This window comes from Pristis pectinata, chromosome 4, assembly GCF_009764475.1.
Source record: "Pristis pectinata isolate sPriPec2 chromosome 4, sPriPec2.1.pri, whole genome shotgun sequence".
In the NCBI taxonomy this organism is placed as follows: domain Eukaryota; kingdom Metazoa; phylum Chordata; class Chondrichthyes; order Rhinopristiformes; family Pristidae; genus Pristis; species Pristis pectinata.
The window spans coordinates 69369045-69387132 of NC_067408.1; positions in this window are offsets into that span (position 1 = coordinate 69369045).

Consider the following 18088-nt stretch of genomic DNA (forward strand, 5'->3'; position numbering starts at 1 on the left):
GGAACAATGGAAATGTCCAAAAGATATTTGCATGAATAATTAAACAGAAAAAAAATTGCAGGGCTACTGGGAAAGAGCAAAGAAGTGGGATTAATTGGATAGGGTCATCAAAAAGTTGACACAAGTAGAATGGGCAAATAGTCTCCTCCACTGCTGCATCAGTGTTAAGATTCTCCAAACCTTTTCCCAAAACAGTGGTGCTGCCATTTAGGGACATGTTGGTTCAGAAATTTTATTTCTATGAGTTTATAGTTGTTAGTGGCTTCATTTGAGTACGATGGTGTACTTGATTAACCATAGGTGACTTCATAGGTGATCATCTGTGTGAGGAAACCACAACACCCAAACGAAACCCGCACAGTCAGAGGGAGAACTCCATGTGGGTAGCATCCAAGGTTAGGACTGAATCTGGGTCTCTGGCACTGTGAGGCAGTGGCTCAACAAGCTGCACCACTGTGCCACAGATCCAGGTTCGACCCTGACCTCATGTTATCAATGGTAAGTCTGTGGCCCCAACCCTCTCAAATAATGAGGACTTGGTGTACACTACATCCACTGATTTTTCCAAATCTATTCTCCTTCAAGAAACCTCTCACAGATTTATCAAACATGACTTCCCTTGCATAAATTTATGTTGGCTCTGCCAAATTCGTTATTTTCCAAATGTCCCAGTTACACTGTCTGATCAGAAGTGTTCTTCCACAGGCAACGAGGTTAATCGAAACATTCTTTTGAATAGTACAGTCAAAACTGGCTCACTGACCAAACAAAAGGATCAAGTCAGGCACTTTTTTTCCCCCCACAACGGGCTACACAACCCACCGGAATAACCTCAAAGTCCTTGACGTGATCCAGAAGAAAAGTTAACTATTTGTATTTTCCTCCTTTATTTTAAATTTTATTCATATTGCAGAATCTTAAAGCATGGGATCCATTCAGCCCATCCCAATTATACTGACATGAAGAGACTGCAACGTTTAGAACAGTAACCCCAACTTTTCCCACCCTCAACATCATTTCAGGTAGTATCTTCTATATCTTAAACATGTATGAAAAATTTTTAAAATTACTTTTTCCTTTTTTTTTGGCAAATATCAAACCATGTTACTAACCCAATTTCCAGAGAAAATAATTACTTTCCCTACTTCATTGATCAAAACACTCCATTATTTAAGACCTCTGTTCAATCTCCCTTCAGCTCCCATGCTCTGAGGGGAAGAACATCATTATCTCTGATCTCTCCACATAATCAAACTCCATCCTGGTCACCTCTGTACCCAATCCAGGGACCTTGACATTGTTCTTAATATACACAATTAAGGGAACCATACTATTTCAGTTGAGATCTAACCTGGGGTTTGTAAGGATTTGGCACAACTTTATTTTTGTACCCAATGTTTCAACCTACATAGCTGAAATTCCCACTTATTTTCTTAATTGTGTTCTTGACTTTATGAATTTTCACCCTCAGGGATCTTCATTTTAGCATTGCTGAATATTGATGGGTAAGTAAACTTGTACTTTAAAAAAGACATCCACTCAGTTGTGTGCTGCTGCACCAGGAATTTGGGGCAAAACCCTGCCTTCCATTGGTGCTATTACAGCACTGCTTGGTGTGGGCAGCCAAGCTGTGAGGGCTGGTATTGGGCAAACAACACAGCAGCTCAACACATGCATGATGCAGGCCTGATATCCTGGCCAGTGCAGTGTGTGTGGGTCATCGCTGAGGGCAGGCAGCAGCTGCTCTATGTATTGGCAGATTGCTCTAGTTCTACCAAGTAAAGATAGCTTCCTACAATTTTATAGGGCCTTGGTGAGACCATACTTGGAATATTGTGGATAATTAAAACCAAAATTCATTAAATGACCAAATAGGGCAAAAAAAAATTCATACAACATGCCAGGTTGTTAACATTCAACGACCATGCTGATTACAGAAAGTGAAGCAAAAAAAAAAGGAATTGGGAGGGCAAGAGAAGAAACTGGGAGTAAGCATAAAAGAGAACCCAACAATATTTTATCAGTGTTTGAATGGGAAGATGGTTGTAGGAGTAGTAGTAGGACCAATCAAACAACGAAAGATATCTTGCTCATATTGAGCATGCTGAGGTCCTATGCAAGTACTTCATTCTTCAAGATGATGCTTTTGCTGTCTCAGCAATGGAAGATGTAATTGAGAATCTGGATTGGGCCGAAAATTGATAAAAGGGAGGTACTAGAAAGGCTAGCTGCACTTGAAGTAGATGCATGAGGTGGCAAAGTAAAAGGAGGAAATTGTAGATGTCTTCCAAATATCTTTTGAAACTCTATAGATAGTGCCTGAGAACTGAAATTTTGTCTATGTTATTTGTTTCATAAACCCAAAAATTACAGATCAATCTGTTTAAACTCAGTGGCAAGTTCTAGTAACAATAATCAGGCACAAAATTAGCAGTCACTTGGACAAATGTGGATTGATAATGAAAACAAGCATCGATTTGTCAGTCCAATTTTGTGTAAACAAATTGATGATAGAGTTTTATTATGAAGTAAGAGGGGATTGATGATGTGGTTGGTGTGTATAGACTTCACACAACTAATATGTTGATCTTATTATAAGAGAATTTGAGTCAAGGAGTAAAAGATATCTTCCTAGAATTTTATACGGCATTGGTGAGACCATACTTGAAGTATTGTGGACAATTGTGGTTGTCTTACCTAAAAATGAATGTACTTGCCATACAGGAGTCCAGTGCAGATTCACCAGCTAGTTCCTGGAATTGCAGATTTGCTGTACAAAGAGAGATTGAATAGACTAGGCCTGCAATCTCTAAAAGAATGAGAGGTGATCTTATTAAAATGTACAAAACTTACAGTTTTCAACAGGATAGATGCAGGTAGAATGGTTTCCACTAGCTGAGGAGTTCAGAACCTGCAAATCACACATTCTGAATAAGGGGTAAGCCATTGCAGACTGAGGTAAGGAGAAATGTCTTCACTTCAAATGGCAGTAAATCTTTGGAATTCTCTACCTTCAAGAGCTGTGGGGTTCAGTTCACGAGTTCATTTAAAAGTTGGATAAATTTTTGAATGTTAATGGATGTTCAAGGGGATTGTTTGATAATGCTTTTCAGGAGGGTTTGAACTAAAATAGCAGGATAAACACATTAAACACATGGACACAAGAAGGGGAAACAAGGATAGAGACAAAAGACAAAAAGGGGAAGGTAGAGAAAAGGACATAATGCAAAACAGACATAGTGTGAAGTAATGTAAAAAGATGAACTTTTGTGGAAGAATTAATTGCATAAACATGTAACTGAGATTACAGAGACATGCCTGCAGGGAGACTAATGATGGAAACTGAATACAGAGGTACTTGGTATTTAGAAAGGACAGGAAAAAAGGAAAAGGAGGTGGGCTGGCAACTTTGGTTAAAAAGTTTAATGCAATAGCAAGGATGGGTATTAGCACATACAATGTGAAATCATTATGGATAAGAGATACCAAGGGGCAGAAAAAGTTAGTGGGAGTTATATACAGATCCCCAAACAGTACTAGTGATGTTGGGGATGACATTAAACAGGAAATTAGAGGCATATGCAATAAGAGTACAACTTTAATAATGGGTGAGTAATTACACACAGATTAGGAAAATTATTGTGGAAGATGAATTCCCTGAGTGTAATGAGAAACCGATCTTGTTATGCAAGGCTTCTTGGGGAAGCAGTGACCATAAGATAACATTTTTCATTAAGCTGGAGAGTGATGTAACTGATTGAGAGATCAGGGCCCTGAGTGGTGTGAGCAAGAGTTGGCAAAGATAGATTTGGAAATTTAAGGGGATGATTTTGGATTGGCAATGACAAACATTTAAGGAGCATGTGAATGAATTATTCCTGTCTGGTACAAAAATGAGGGTGGCTCAACAGTGATTAACAAGGGAAATTTGAGACATTATTAGATCCAAGGAAAAGAGATACAAATTGGCCAGAAAATGCAACAAATCTGAGGAATGCAAACAGTTTAGAATTCAGCAAAGAAGGACCAAATGGTTAATTAAGAGTTGGGAAAATAGAGCATGAGTATAAGTTTGCAGGAAAGAATAACTGACTGTTAAAGCTTATCTATATAAGTGAAAAGAAAAAGATTTGTGAAAATGTACATAGGACCCTCACAGTTACTGGGTAATTTAAAAATAGATATTTTAAAGTTATTTTTGTTAGTCACATGTACATTGAAATACACAGTGAAATGCATCTTCTGGCGTTACCAAGAATATGCTGGGGGCAGCCCGCAAGTGTCGCCACTCTTCAGGTGCCGACATAGCATGCCCACAGCTCCTAACCTGTAAGTCTTTGGAATGTGGGATGAAACCGGAGCAGCCGGAGGAAACCCACGCAGACATGGGGAGAGCGTACAAACTCCTTCCAGACAGCAGTGGAATTGAACCTGGGTCGTCGGTGCTGTAATAGTGTTATGCTAACTGCTACAAATGGGGAACAAAGAAATACAGAGCAATTGAAGAAGTTTCATTCCGTCTTCACAAAGGAGGACACAAGTATCCTGCCAGAAATGTTAAGGAATCTCAGGTCTAGTGAGAAGGAGAAACTTAAGGAAATGGTGTTAATAAAATTGCTGGGATTTAAGGCCAACAAGTCAACATAGATTTTTGAAAGGGAAATAATGCTCAACAAATTTACTGGAGTTTTTGTTTTTAATGTAACTAGTAGAGTGAATGATGGAAAACCCTTAGATGTGATGTATTTAAACTTTCGGTTTCAACATTAGTTTTCAAAATTAAAGCAGATGGGATTAGGGGAAATGTAGTGATACACTGGTTGGCAGACAAACTAAGGTTAGGAATAAATCTGTCCTTTCCCTACTGGCAGGGTGTGATGAGTGGGGTAATGCAGTGTCCAATACTTGGACACTAGCTATTCATGATGTATTTAATTCCCTTATCTAATTACAGTATCTCCAAATTTATGAACCACACAAAGCTGGGTGGGAATGTGAGGTGGATGTAGAGAGGCTCCAGTATGATTCGGAGGGGATAAGTGAGTGGCAAATATATGGAGATGCAGTATAACGTGGATAGATGTGAGCAGGAATGGCTTACTACAAATGTACAGGGCTTTGGTAAGACCACTCCTAGAGAGTTTTGTTTTGGCCTCCTTGAGGAGGCATATTCTTGCTATGGAATGAAAGTTCACCACACTGGTTCCTGAAATGCCTGGGCTTTTTTTGCTAGAGTTTTAGACGAATGCGAGGAGACTTCATTAAAACTTAAAATCCTGATGAGATCAGACAGATTAAATGTAGGAAGGATTTCCTGATTGTGCAGATGTCCTGACCGAGGGGGTCTTAGCCCAAGGAAACAGGGAAAGCCATTTAGGTCGCAAATGAGACATTTCTTCACCCAAAAAGTGGTGAACCTGTGAAATTCTCTCTCTCATTAAATCTATTTAAGATGGAGTTACATTAAGTTCTAATGGCTAAAGAGAGCAAGAAAGAAAGCAGCAACAGGGTGCTTTCAATCTGGATGATAAGCCACGACTATATTGAATGGCAGAATAGGCCTGAAGGGCAGAATCTCTGACTTGTACTTTCTCTATTTCTGTGATTAATGGGATTAGTGCAGGAAAATGGCTCTGATAAAGATGATCAGCCATAATCTTGTTGAACAGTGGAGCAGGTCAGAAGGACCAAATAACCTCCTCCTCCTCCTCATGTTGCAAAAGTCATTTGATAAGGTGCTACATATGGGCTCACCATCAAGTTTAAAGGCCATTAGAAAAAAGAAGCTATTGCAGCAAAGACAGAAAATTAACTAAATAATAAAAAAGTGGGGGAGGAAAGTATGTAGTGAAGTTCCCCAGGAGTCAGTACTAGGATCAATTAAAATATATTAATGGATTGAACTTGGGCACATAATTTCCAAACCTGTAGTTGACAAAACATGGAAGTGTCATGAACTGTGAGGAGAATAGTTATCCAAGGTGATAGAGGCAGGCTGGTGGACTGAGTGGCTAGGTGACATTTGAAATTGAATACTCAGAAATGTGAAGTACTACATTAAAAGTGATAACCACAATCTATGTTGACTGAAGATAAACATCATCAGGGAACTTACCCCAGGCAATGAAGTGGGAACTTTACATACATCGGAATGATACTTGATTTAACAGCTTGTATAAGAAATAGCATGTCTTGCAGTAAAAGACTAGCATTGGAGCATATAGGAGAGTCAACGTAGATTATGGTTTTGGAGGAATGATTCAAAACTGGGAACGCAGCATAGCACCTAACTATAGTTATGGCTCTAGTTGACACTTAAAAAGGGTCAAAGCTGTTTATTAAACAAACTTTTGTATTTTGAAGTCTAGCAGTTATTATAAAGTTCTAAATACTTTCTGGTATTAAACATTTCCTCTAAGGAGGGAAGGAATTTTTTGATAATTTTGTCAATACATAATAAACAAACTAAATGTTATGTCCTTACCTTTTCATCAAACAATTCTGCTTAGCTTTGCACCTTAAATACAATTTGGATACATGTTGTGCATAAAAATCTGTATTGTTTGGAAAAAGAAATCTACAATGCCTCACTTTACCCTCCCCCATAAAAGCAAATTCCAAATGTTACAAACAATATCAATTACTGTGATTCCTTACAGTCATGAGCATAAACAACAATGAATAGTCACTCTCATTTTTATATTTTTTAAAAACTTCATTACAGATGATAGAGGGGAAATTTCCCCCACCCACCAGTTTTCCCCCCCACCCCACAGACAAATTTGACAATGAAAAAAGGTTGCTTAAACGGAGCATCAGGAATTTGAACTAGAATGTTTAAGCAGCTTTGATCAGGAAGTGCTTTTTGATACTCTCAGAAGTAGGAATATTGCAAATGAATGGATATTTTGCTTGGCTTGCTTCACAAATAACGAAGTGACGTTTTATCTCAGTATCTATTCAGCCACTTATTGAGATTCCACTGTTAGCAGACTTAAAAATACAATTGGATCACACTGCATAACCAAGGTTCAAACTGTTAGACCTGTGTATGCTTTATGAATATAGTGGTTTTGGAATAATTTCCTTCTCCATAGAAGCACATCATCTTGCATGGAAGTCCATTCAGCAGATTTTTTGTTTCAAGTCTTGATTCCAATTACTTGTATCCCATTCCCTTTTGAATATTTCCACTGAATCTGCTTCCATCACTCCATGTTGTATCTGGATTTTAACTTGCTCTATTCAGTATCTCAACTCTGGCTCTTCTCAATAAAATCTGCCAGACAAAACCAATAATCTGGGTAATTACATCACTGTACTATGCCGAGATTTTCCTGCTCCATTTCCTATCATTTTAAGTGAGTGTACTTCCAAAGTATTTGACAGAGACATACTTAGCAAGGAAAGTGAGATCTGTGCAGTAAGATTTAAAGAACAAAAAGCTGCAGGAAAAAGGGTGGTAGTAATTGGACAAAAGCAGCGATGGGCTTTGAGGCCACATAATTAAGTAGCATTGAGGCAATAGGGAAACATGGAAGATCTGATAAAGGCAACAGCTTCTATGATTGGGTAGATTCCCAACCCAAGAAATAATTTTTGATAAATCCATTCTCATTCGCTCTGGCCTAGATCTTATTAGCACCCACAATCTAAGGGAATCTAGGAGTGATTTAAGGTCCAAAGCTGTCAAGCCAAAACATTAACTTTTGTATTGATCTAGTGGGGGTGGTGACTCTAGTACTTTGTGTTTTACTTTAATTCCTCAAGCCATTTAAAATGCTTCACAGTGAATGAAATACTTTTTAAGTTATTTCTTACAATTGTTGGGATCTGCTCTTGCAAATTACATTAATTCAGAGGGTAGAGAGAGAAAGTATTTATTAGTAAGAATATTATGGAGAGTGTCAATTCACCATAGGTTTAATTGAAAATCTTTAAAGGACAGCGATTACAACTTTAATATTGTGTCTCTAAGACAAAGTAAGTGCTGAAAGACATTTTACAGGAGTGAATGTCAGGATATGAGGTCTTGTGACTAAAAATTTTGATCAGGTCTGATTTAAAGACCAGAGGATGTGAGGGGGGTAGGAAGGTGAAGTTATTGAATCTCGAGCTTCATGTCTAGGCAGCTGCAATCACACCACTAATATTGGACAGTTTAAAAAATCTAGGCTGCATAAGAGACCAGAATTAGAAGGGTACAGTAACAAGTAACCATTGGCATATTTTAAAATGCTTCCTATACAGTAAGGGGGATGGTAGGAAGGGGGATGAGGTCCTGAAGAGCGAGTTCAGGGAGCTAGGCAGAAGACTGAGGAACAGGACCTCAAGGGTAGCAATCTCGGGATTGCTGCCGGTGCCACGCGATAGTGAATGCAGATAAATGCGTGGCTGAGAAGTTGGTGCAGGAGTGAGGGTTTTAGATTTCTGGATCATTGGGATCTCTTCTCGGGAAGGTGGGACCTGTACAGAGAGGACGGGTTACACCCGAACCAGAAGGGGGCCAATATCCTTGCGGCTAGGTTTGCTAGGGTGGTTTGGGAGGGTTTAAACTAGTTTGTGAGGGGGAAGGGAACCGGAGGAGTAGGTCAGAGGAAGAAGGGGATGGGGAAAAAGTTAGATCAAACAGGTAGAGAGGCTTTGGGGAAGGAGAAGCAGAATACAGGCTATAAAAGTAGTAAGGTAGATGGACTGAAGTATGTTTACTTAAATGCAAGAAGCGTCAGGAATAAGGGAGATGAACTGAGGGCTTGGATAAGTATGGGGGACTATGATATTGTGGCTATTACTGAGACATGGCTGACGTCAGGGCAGGAGTGGATATTGAATATTCCTGGTTTTTGGTGATTTAAGAGGGATACGGAAGGGGGGAGAAGAGGAGGAGGGGTGGCGATACTGGTCAGGGACACTGTTACAGCTGCGGAAAGGATGGATGTTGTAGAAGGATCATCTCTAGAGTCCGTATGGGTGGAAGTAAGGAACAAGAAAGGAGCAGTTACTCTACTAGGAGTATTCTTATAGGCCCCCCTGCCAGTAGCAGTAGAGATGTAGAGGAGCAGATTGACAGGCAGTGTTCAGAGAGAAGCAAAAATAACAGGGTTGTTATAATGGGAGACTTCAACTTCCCAAATATAGACTGGAACCTGCTTTGTGCCAAAGGTTTAGATGGGATGGAATTTGTTAAATGTGTCCAGGAGGGATTCCTGATGCAGTATGTTGACAGGCCGACTAGAGGGAATGCCATGCTAGATCTAGTTTTAGGAAATGAACCGGGACAGGTGAAGGATCTATTGGTGGGTGAGCATTTGGGGGACAGTGACCATTGCTCCATAACCTTTAAAATTGTCATGGACAGGGACAGGTGCAGAGAGAACAAGAAGATATTTAATTGGGGAAGGGCGAACTATGAGGCTATAAGGAGAGAACTTGGGAGTGTAAATTGGGATGTCCTTTTTGAAGGGAAATGTACTATGGAGATGTGGTCGATGTTCAGGGATCTTATGCAGGATGTTAGGGATAAATATGTCCTGGTGAGGCAGAGAAGGAATGGCAAGGTGAAGGAACCGTGGGTGAAGAGAGAGGTGAAACAACTAGTTAGGGAGAAGAAGGTATAAGCAGTAAGGTTCAGACAGGGCCCGTGAGGAATATAGAGTAGCGAGGAAGGAACTTAAGAAAGGGCTGAGGAGAGCTAGAAGGGGACATGAAAAGGCATTGGCTAGTAGGGTTAAGGAAAATCCCAAGGCCTTTTTCACGTACGTGAAGGGTAGGAGGATGGCTAGGGTAAAGGTAGGTCCGATTAAAGACAAAGGTGGGAGAAGTTCTCAATGAATACTTCTCTTCGGTATTCACCAAGGAGAGGGATCTTGATGACGCGGAAGGGAGTGCTGGTAAGGGTAATGTTCTCGAGGTTGTAGATATCAAGAGAGAGGATGTGTTAAAGTTGTTAAATAATATCAAGACAGATAAATCTCCGGGGCCTGACAGGATATTCCCCAGGCTGCTTCGAGAGGCAAGGGAGGAGATTGTTGAACCGCTGGTAAGGATCTTTGAGTCCTCGTTGTCCACGGGGATGGTGCCGGAGGATTGGAGGGTGGCGAATGTTGTCCCCTTGTTCAAAAAAGGTGGTAGGGATAGTCCAGGAAATTACAGACTGGTGAGTCTCACCTCTGTGGTGGGTAAGCTGTTAGAAAGGATTCGAAAGGAAAGGATCTATGAACACCTAGAGAATCATGGACTGATTAGGGACAGCCAGCATGGCTTTGTGAAGGGAAGATCTTGCCTCGCAAGCCTGATAGAGTTCTTTGAGGAGGTGATGAGGAAGATTGATGAGGGTAGTGCAGTGGACGTGGTCTGTATGGATTTTAGTAAGGCGTTTGATAAGGTTCCTCATGGTAGGCTTCTTCAGAAGGTCAGAGGCCAAGGGATCCAGGGAAGCTTGGCTGTGTGGATTAGGAATTGGCTTGCCTGTAGAAAGCAGAGGGTTGTGGTGGAGGGAGTGCCCTCGGATTGGAGGGCAGTGACTAGTGGTGTCCTGCAGGGATCGGTTCTGGGACCTGTACTTTTTGTGATATTTATTAATGACTTAGATGAAGGGGTGGAAGGCTGGGTTAGTAAGTTTGCGGACGACACAAAGATCGGTGGTGTTGTGGATAGTGTGGAGGGCTGTCGGAGCTTACAGAGGGATATCGATAGGATGCAGAGCTGGGCTGACAAGTGGCAGATGGAGTTCAATCTGGAGAAGTGTGAGGTGGTACACTTAGGAAGGACAAACTCCAGGGCAGAGTACAAGGTAAATGGCAAGGTACTTGGCAGTGTAGAGGAGCAGAGGGATCTGGGGGTTCATATTCACAGTTCACTGAAAGTTGCCTCACAGGTGGATAGAGCAGTTAAGAAGGCCTATGGGATGTTAGCTTTCATAAGTCGTGGGATTGAGTTTAAGAGCCGCGAAGTGATGATGCAGCTTTACAAAACTCTAGTTAGACCACACTTAGAGTACTGTGTTCAGTTCTGGTCGCCTCATTATAGGAAGGATGTGGAGGCATTGGAGAGGGTGCAGAGGAGATTTACCAGGATGCTGCCTGGATTAGAGTGTATGGAATATGAGGAGAGGCTTAAGGTGCTAGGGCTTTATTCACTGGAAAGGAGGAGGATGAGAGGAGACATGATAGAGGTATATAAAATATTGAGAGGAATAGATAGAGTAGACAGTCAGCACCTCCTTCCCAGGGCACCAATGCTCAAGAGGGCATGGCTTTAAGGTTATGGGTGGGAGGTTCAGGGGAGATGTCAGGGGGAGGTTTTTCACCCAGAGAGTGGTTGGTGCATGGAATGCACTGCCTGAGGTGGTGGTGAAGGCAGATACATTGAACAGGTTCAAGAGCTTGTTGGATAGGCATATGGACGAATGTGAGATAGAGGGATACGTGGGAGGAAAGGGTTAGATAGTGTGAGGGTGGTTTGATGGACGGCACAACATGGTGGGCCGAAGGGCCTGTTTTGTGCTGTATGGTTCTATGGTTTTTTTTAGTAACTTTTGAATGAAATTCACATTATAACAGTTTTTACCATCTTCTGCGAAAACTATTCCCCACTGTATTTGGAGCATAAATTCATTTGTTATTTCCATAAAAACACCTCAAACAATTTTGTAATGCATCAATAAAGTACTGCACAGCATTATTAAAACATCCATTAGAAAATAGTGTTCTTGCAATAAATTCAACATAGGCATAAAATGTACTGTTCCATATTAAGTAAATGAAAAGACTACTTAAATTGGTTCAAATGTAAAGATGACATTTCTATACATGTTAACTGGCATAATTGTTTTAGATACAAATAAAATCAAACTAATCAGATTTTCATGCTGTGTTGTTAGTACAATTTGATGTGAAATTGGATATTACAGTACCCTCCTGATGTAATAAACACAGGCTTTAAAAAATACTCGATTTCTGAATTGCAAATTGATCTGTTCTTTTTAATCTGAATTTTTAAATGAAGTAAAATTCAACGATAGGATTAATCTGTTAAAATCAGTTAGTTATAAACATGTACACAAGACGTCAATAGTGAGCTGTATGCATGTACTAAATCATTAAAATTACAGCTAATAGATTTAAGAAAATACAGAAATATATAGTACTACATAGTGCAAAAAACTTTCTAGAAAATGTTGCATTCTACCTGGTACACTATGAAAAGTAACATCTTCAATGAAATGAATATACTGCACACATCTCAATATTTTTCTTAAATTAGCTCAAGTCTTAATGCTAGGTTTTTCAACAATCAAGAATTGACATAAAAAAAGGGAATTAGTGACAAAATGGTTCAGTCCAACAAATCTTGAAATGATTTATACTGCGAGCTTTATGTATTATTAAAATAAATGCTATTTATCTGTCATTCATAGTCTATATCATCCATGGACCAGGCCTGGCACATGGATCATTCATGAAATTTCCTTTGCGTTGATTCAATGCCTGCAAGGCTACTTCACAGATGGCTCAAAAAGAACATCTGTTGGTTTGAAAATACTGTCATTCATTCTGCTATAGCATATGTAAAGGACAGTATATGTAAAGGACAATGTAAAGAACACAACACTTGTGTCTTGCCCCCCCCCCCCCCCAACTTTGTCAGCATTACACAAATATTTCACAACTGTGACATTGATGATGGATTTAATTTTAAAATACTATGGTAGGAACAATGATCTCCAAGTAATTATTGATTTGGTACCATTGCCTAATACCATTGAAATAAAGACCAAGGAATAATTAACCCCATCCACTTAAAGAAACACGAGGAAAATCACCTGACAGCCATAAGATTTGCACCTTCATACAAAGTCAGTTGCTTGACAAATACAGTTTTGGATAGTCATTCAACCCATAAATTGTAGCTTGAAAAAAATAAATCAGCTGTAGCATTTAAACAAGGCAACAAATGGACAATACATACGTGGAATGTACCAGGAGAATTAAAACTTTAAATTTGAAGGGGTGTGTAATATGGTTAAAACATTAGGGGATTTTGTTTGCAGTATTACCAATACTGTGCTGCAGGCTTGTAAAAACAATCTCAACATTGGTTGTAACAATAGTGTTAAAAGGAAAAATTTGGAACAGTTTATGATCCAAGTAGTTTAATGTTTCAGACTATTTTAAATTTATCTGCAATAACCAATGCAAGATTTAAACTTCTAAAAATCTGTTTATGTGTGGGAACAAAAAGTAAGATTAAATGCTACTCCGTAGTGGCTGAAACTTAGTGGTTAATAATGCCACAATGGAATGTGTGACTCCAATATTCTTAACCTGCAAAACTAATGTACCTGGTATTCTGATAAAGTTGTGCAAGACAAGATTAGGCTTACACATAATTTCATAGTAATTTGGCCGATGCTATTCAAATGACATTCTAAATCTTTTACTCTTTCATCCACATGATCAATGTTTGAACAAAGCAAAATGACTATGTGCCATGGCACAAACTTTCGTTTAATTGTTTTCCACACTGGGAGACTTCAGTTTCATATCATCCAGGTTAGCATCTGGGAATTAACCACAGGCATACAAAAAAGCCCACAAAAATACAGCTCAAATCCAGAAATTAGCAGAAGAAAAGTGGTATTGAATTTTACAGTTCTTGTCCTTTTGTTTAGTTTGGGTGGAAATAGTGAGGTGTTGCCTGTGGGAACCAACATAGCACGATGTACCTCAACACAATCATGGAATAGTTCTGTGTGGACTTACAGTATAGCGAGTTATACTGATTTAGAGATTTTGCTATTCTCTCACATAATTAAGTATTGTTGACTGGCAGATAAAATAGCAAAGATAAAGTGTGTGGTGTGGCAGGAAACATGTAAAGATTTCCATGCCCATTTATCATACCTAGAAAATGATAGCATATTGTAATAATTTAATCCTCTGTTTTGGTCAATAATAGGACTGCTGTTTGACAACTATATATAATAATTTATTAAAGTAAAGAACACAACCACACTTACAATGATGCTAAATAACAAACTGTATGCTAATTCATTTGGCCATCTTGTGGGGAAAAAAACTAATATTGTCAAGATTAATTTAGAATATATAGATTTCTCTCAATGTTTAACAATAAAATACAAATTACATTTAAAAAATTTGCCATAAATAACATTTTTTAAACACCATTATTCCATTTTGGTAAGCAAATTTATCTTACTATCACTCATTCTGTTATTTAAGGCAGATTTAAACAGCTCATTGTGCATATTTTATACTATTATCACTGGGGAAAGAATAAGGCAAAGCCAGAATGGCAACCAAAATCAACACAGCACAAAAGTTACCTGGTCCCTATATGGACCTTAAACACAACACTTGCTTAGCCACATTTCATATAATCTATCAAAAATCATTTTCTTCAAGTGCAACATAGACCTGGCACTTTCATAAGTTATAATATATTCTAAACAAACTTTAAGAAGCATAGTCTCTGTAAACCACTGCACCATCCATAACAATGTACCATTTCCATATTACTCCCAAATCAGGTACCACATGCTTAGGTGCAGTTATCTCCAGTCATAAAATCATTACATTTGCACCAATGTGACATTTTTACAATTCTCACAAGAGCCAGTCCTTGAATAATATTGTCAACTTACTGCCAAATAACAGGCTGTTTTTGGATCCATGACCAGTTTCAACTAAATCCAAGATGCTCAAGCTCTTTTTAGAAAGAATATTTACAGCTAACAAAAGCTTGCCAACCTGGAATTGCTGGAACAAAACATGAATGCACTTGAAATTTTCCATCCCACTAAGTGGTCATATGAATTGTCATTCTGACACATCGTGTGTGGAGGGGAGGGTGATTGTCAGTGAAATTTATGGGCCCAGAGGGTGGATGAAGAACAGGAAGGGGGTGGTTGGGGAGTAGTATGGAGATGGGGCCAGGGGAAAGTTAGCTACCTGCAAGTATGCTGAACAGGAAAATAATGAGAAGAAAATGGAGCAGTTAAAGTTTTTGCTTGTGAGACAGCAGCATACATGCCTTGCTGGAATCCTTGGGAAATGAAGGAAGAGGCACAGAGTTGCTGTAGATTTATCAAAGCCAGTTTTATGTCTGAAATGCAAGCAGGAGACGAAGGCAGGGCGTGACAAAATGCAGAGTGGAGGTGGTAGTGGGAAGGAAAGTACGCAAGAAAGGAGAAACACAAAGTATCATGACAGAAAGATACAAGGAGAGAAGATCTTGTGATGAAAAGGAAAGACAGATATAATCTAGGTGTTGAGTAGCAACCAAAATGTGCATGCAAATAGAAAAGAAAGGAACCCAAGACTTGGAGCAGAGTCTCAGCTGCCTCTTGAGGTTACTTAGGGGAAAAACAAACAACTGAGGAAGAATGGACAGTTTACAGTGATCCAGGAATCTAACTGGAAGGTGCCTTGCAGACACTTATGTTGGAACCTGTGATCTAGCAGGCAAGACAGGAATGAAACCCAGGAACTAAAGAACAGTGAAGTCCAGATCACCCAGAAAAGGGGAAAAGGCAAATCCACAGAGTCACTGCAAATGTGGTAATAGCAAAATGGAGGTAGAGAGCACAGGAGATTGAATGCAGTAGTAAGAATGAGCAGCCTGTCCATTGAAGAACATGGAGCCAGCACACATAGGGAGTGAGTGGATGGATAGAAGAAAAGTTTGGAACCACCTTAAGTTGACCATTAGCTTAAACAATAGAAAAGCAGAAAATGGAGGCTGTAGGATGAGGTGGAGAATATAAAGAGTATTGCCCAAAGCAGAGGTCACATTAAAAGACCAAAATTCAATGGAGAAGGCAGATTTTCATCAGGGTCATACAAAGTAGAAGTTATTTAATTGTATATCCAGGAATACCCATGGAGAATTATGGTTGATAACAGTGTGCTTTTATTTGCAAGATAAATGGCAGATTATTTGTGTACAATCTTTTACATGGGTAGGATTAAATAACTGGTTAAATGCAGCAAATACAGAACTAGAAAGCATGAAGAATTTGATGCATTGCTTTTATTTCTGTAAAATTGCTCTTGCAAATGGTTTCTATTGAAGGATTAGTTTGCACAATTAATAAGCCTTAAAAAGGGTATTTTTATTATAGGATGATCACATCCCATTCATAGTCATGGAGAAATCAAACTGGAATGATCCCACCTAACGAGCAACTGAAACCACAAAACTAGGCTCCAATATTTGTATATTTCAGTTTAAAGATATACATATAAAGTAGTTAAACATCTCTTTAATGTCATCATAATGATTTCAAAATTAAGTGAAGTGTATGCATTTTTCAAGCCATGGTCGATTCTTGCCACAAGAGTGTAAAAAGAATTACTTTTGATGGACTGTGTGTGGTTATCAATTGAAAGTAATATCTCATATCTTGTTGGATGCATATTACCATTTTTGTCCAAAACTTTTATGTACATATTTCCAAAACTACTGCACAATTTGAAATCAAAGAAAATGGTAAAGTCAGTGGTCCAGCCTGTCATTTCAAACAATACAAAATTAAGAAGCTTAAAAGTCCTTAGTTTTTGAAGCAAATTAAATTTTGGTATTTTGGCAACATGACAAACAATAAAAGTTTTTATTTTTTACCCTTACATTTTTGTTTTATTGAATTTTCGAACATTACACGATCATATTTTTCAAAGAAAAATCACCTAGTTTTGATGAATACAGTTTAGTAATCTCTTTAGCACTATAAGCAATTCAAATTCAGGATTCTTGAAAGAAGGTTTAATTGCAAGTCTTGTTATATGCCAATTTTCAAAGTACTATAGTCAAAAGGTTTTAAAATATTCTGAATAAACAGCAAACTTAATATACTCATCACACTAAATTATTTCCACCAAATAAATTCAATAAACTTCACTCTCCTAACCAAGTAAGGAGTTGCATTTTTTGTAGCCTTGTTATATTGCCTGAATAGAGAATACCGATGATGTTGCAGTAACTTTAAAACTTTAACCTTAATCCTAATTCAGATTGAATTTGTTACTGATGATCTGAGCCGTCTTGAAAGACCTGTACAAAATAAATACATTCTCGTTCACACACAGGAAATAATATCAGCTTTCTACAGTGAGCTTTAGTGACCAGTGTGCCCCATATTTGGAATGATGACAGAGACAAGTGACCACTTGCACTAATGTACAAAATGCTCATTTAATAGAATTATTAAACATATGCCCAAATAAATACCCTCATATGAGTACTGCAGAAACCACTATGTCTGGGTTTGTGTTAATGTGAACGTGACTTTCATTCAATCTTAGTTAATCTTTACATGGTGCTCATTAAAGTACATACTTTCACATGAGATGCAGAAAGTTTCCAACACTATATTGCTTGCTTGTGAGTGTGAGTGTGTGTGTTACATGAAACAAACGATTGGCTTAGGTAGAATGAGAGTGTACTTTAGTATGAGTGGTGGAATCCTCAAGAGACCTTCAAAGAAAACTAAACCCAGTGACTGATGACAGAATCAGCTTGAAGCTCCCCGATGCATTTTTGGAAAATGATCGAAATCACTATGTTGGAATAGTAATCATAGGAGATGGAAGGTCAGCATTGGGCAGACGTTATCTCATTTAGTGAGGCACACAAAGTTGTGGAGACAAACATACATTTACACTGGCACAGTTCTGTTGCCTTCTGGCCAATTTTACTTTTGTGGCAGTTTCAGATTTGTCATAAACTTGTTTTCTTCCAAGTTTACTTCAGACTACTGCAGAGTCAGAATTTCAGAACAATATACAAGATACCAATTTATTGGGTGTTTGAGCTGTTAAAGCACAATTGGGAGACTTCTGTAGTTAGACTGTAGCAATAACAATGTGCAAATAACTTAGTATCAATTCCTTTCAACTGTTTAAACCAATCCCAACAATAGTAAGTGACCAGGTGGAAAGCAAAGTATTTATCATTCTTGTAAATTATACCATGTTAAATTAGGTACATGTGACATTGTGTAATAAAATTAAGTACAGCACTTACAATACACTGAATGGGTTCAGACAAGGCAGTTGTCCCATGAATT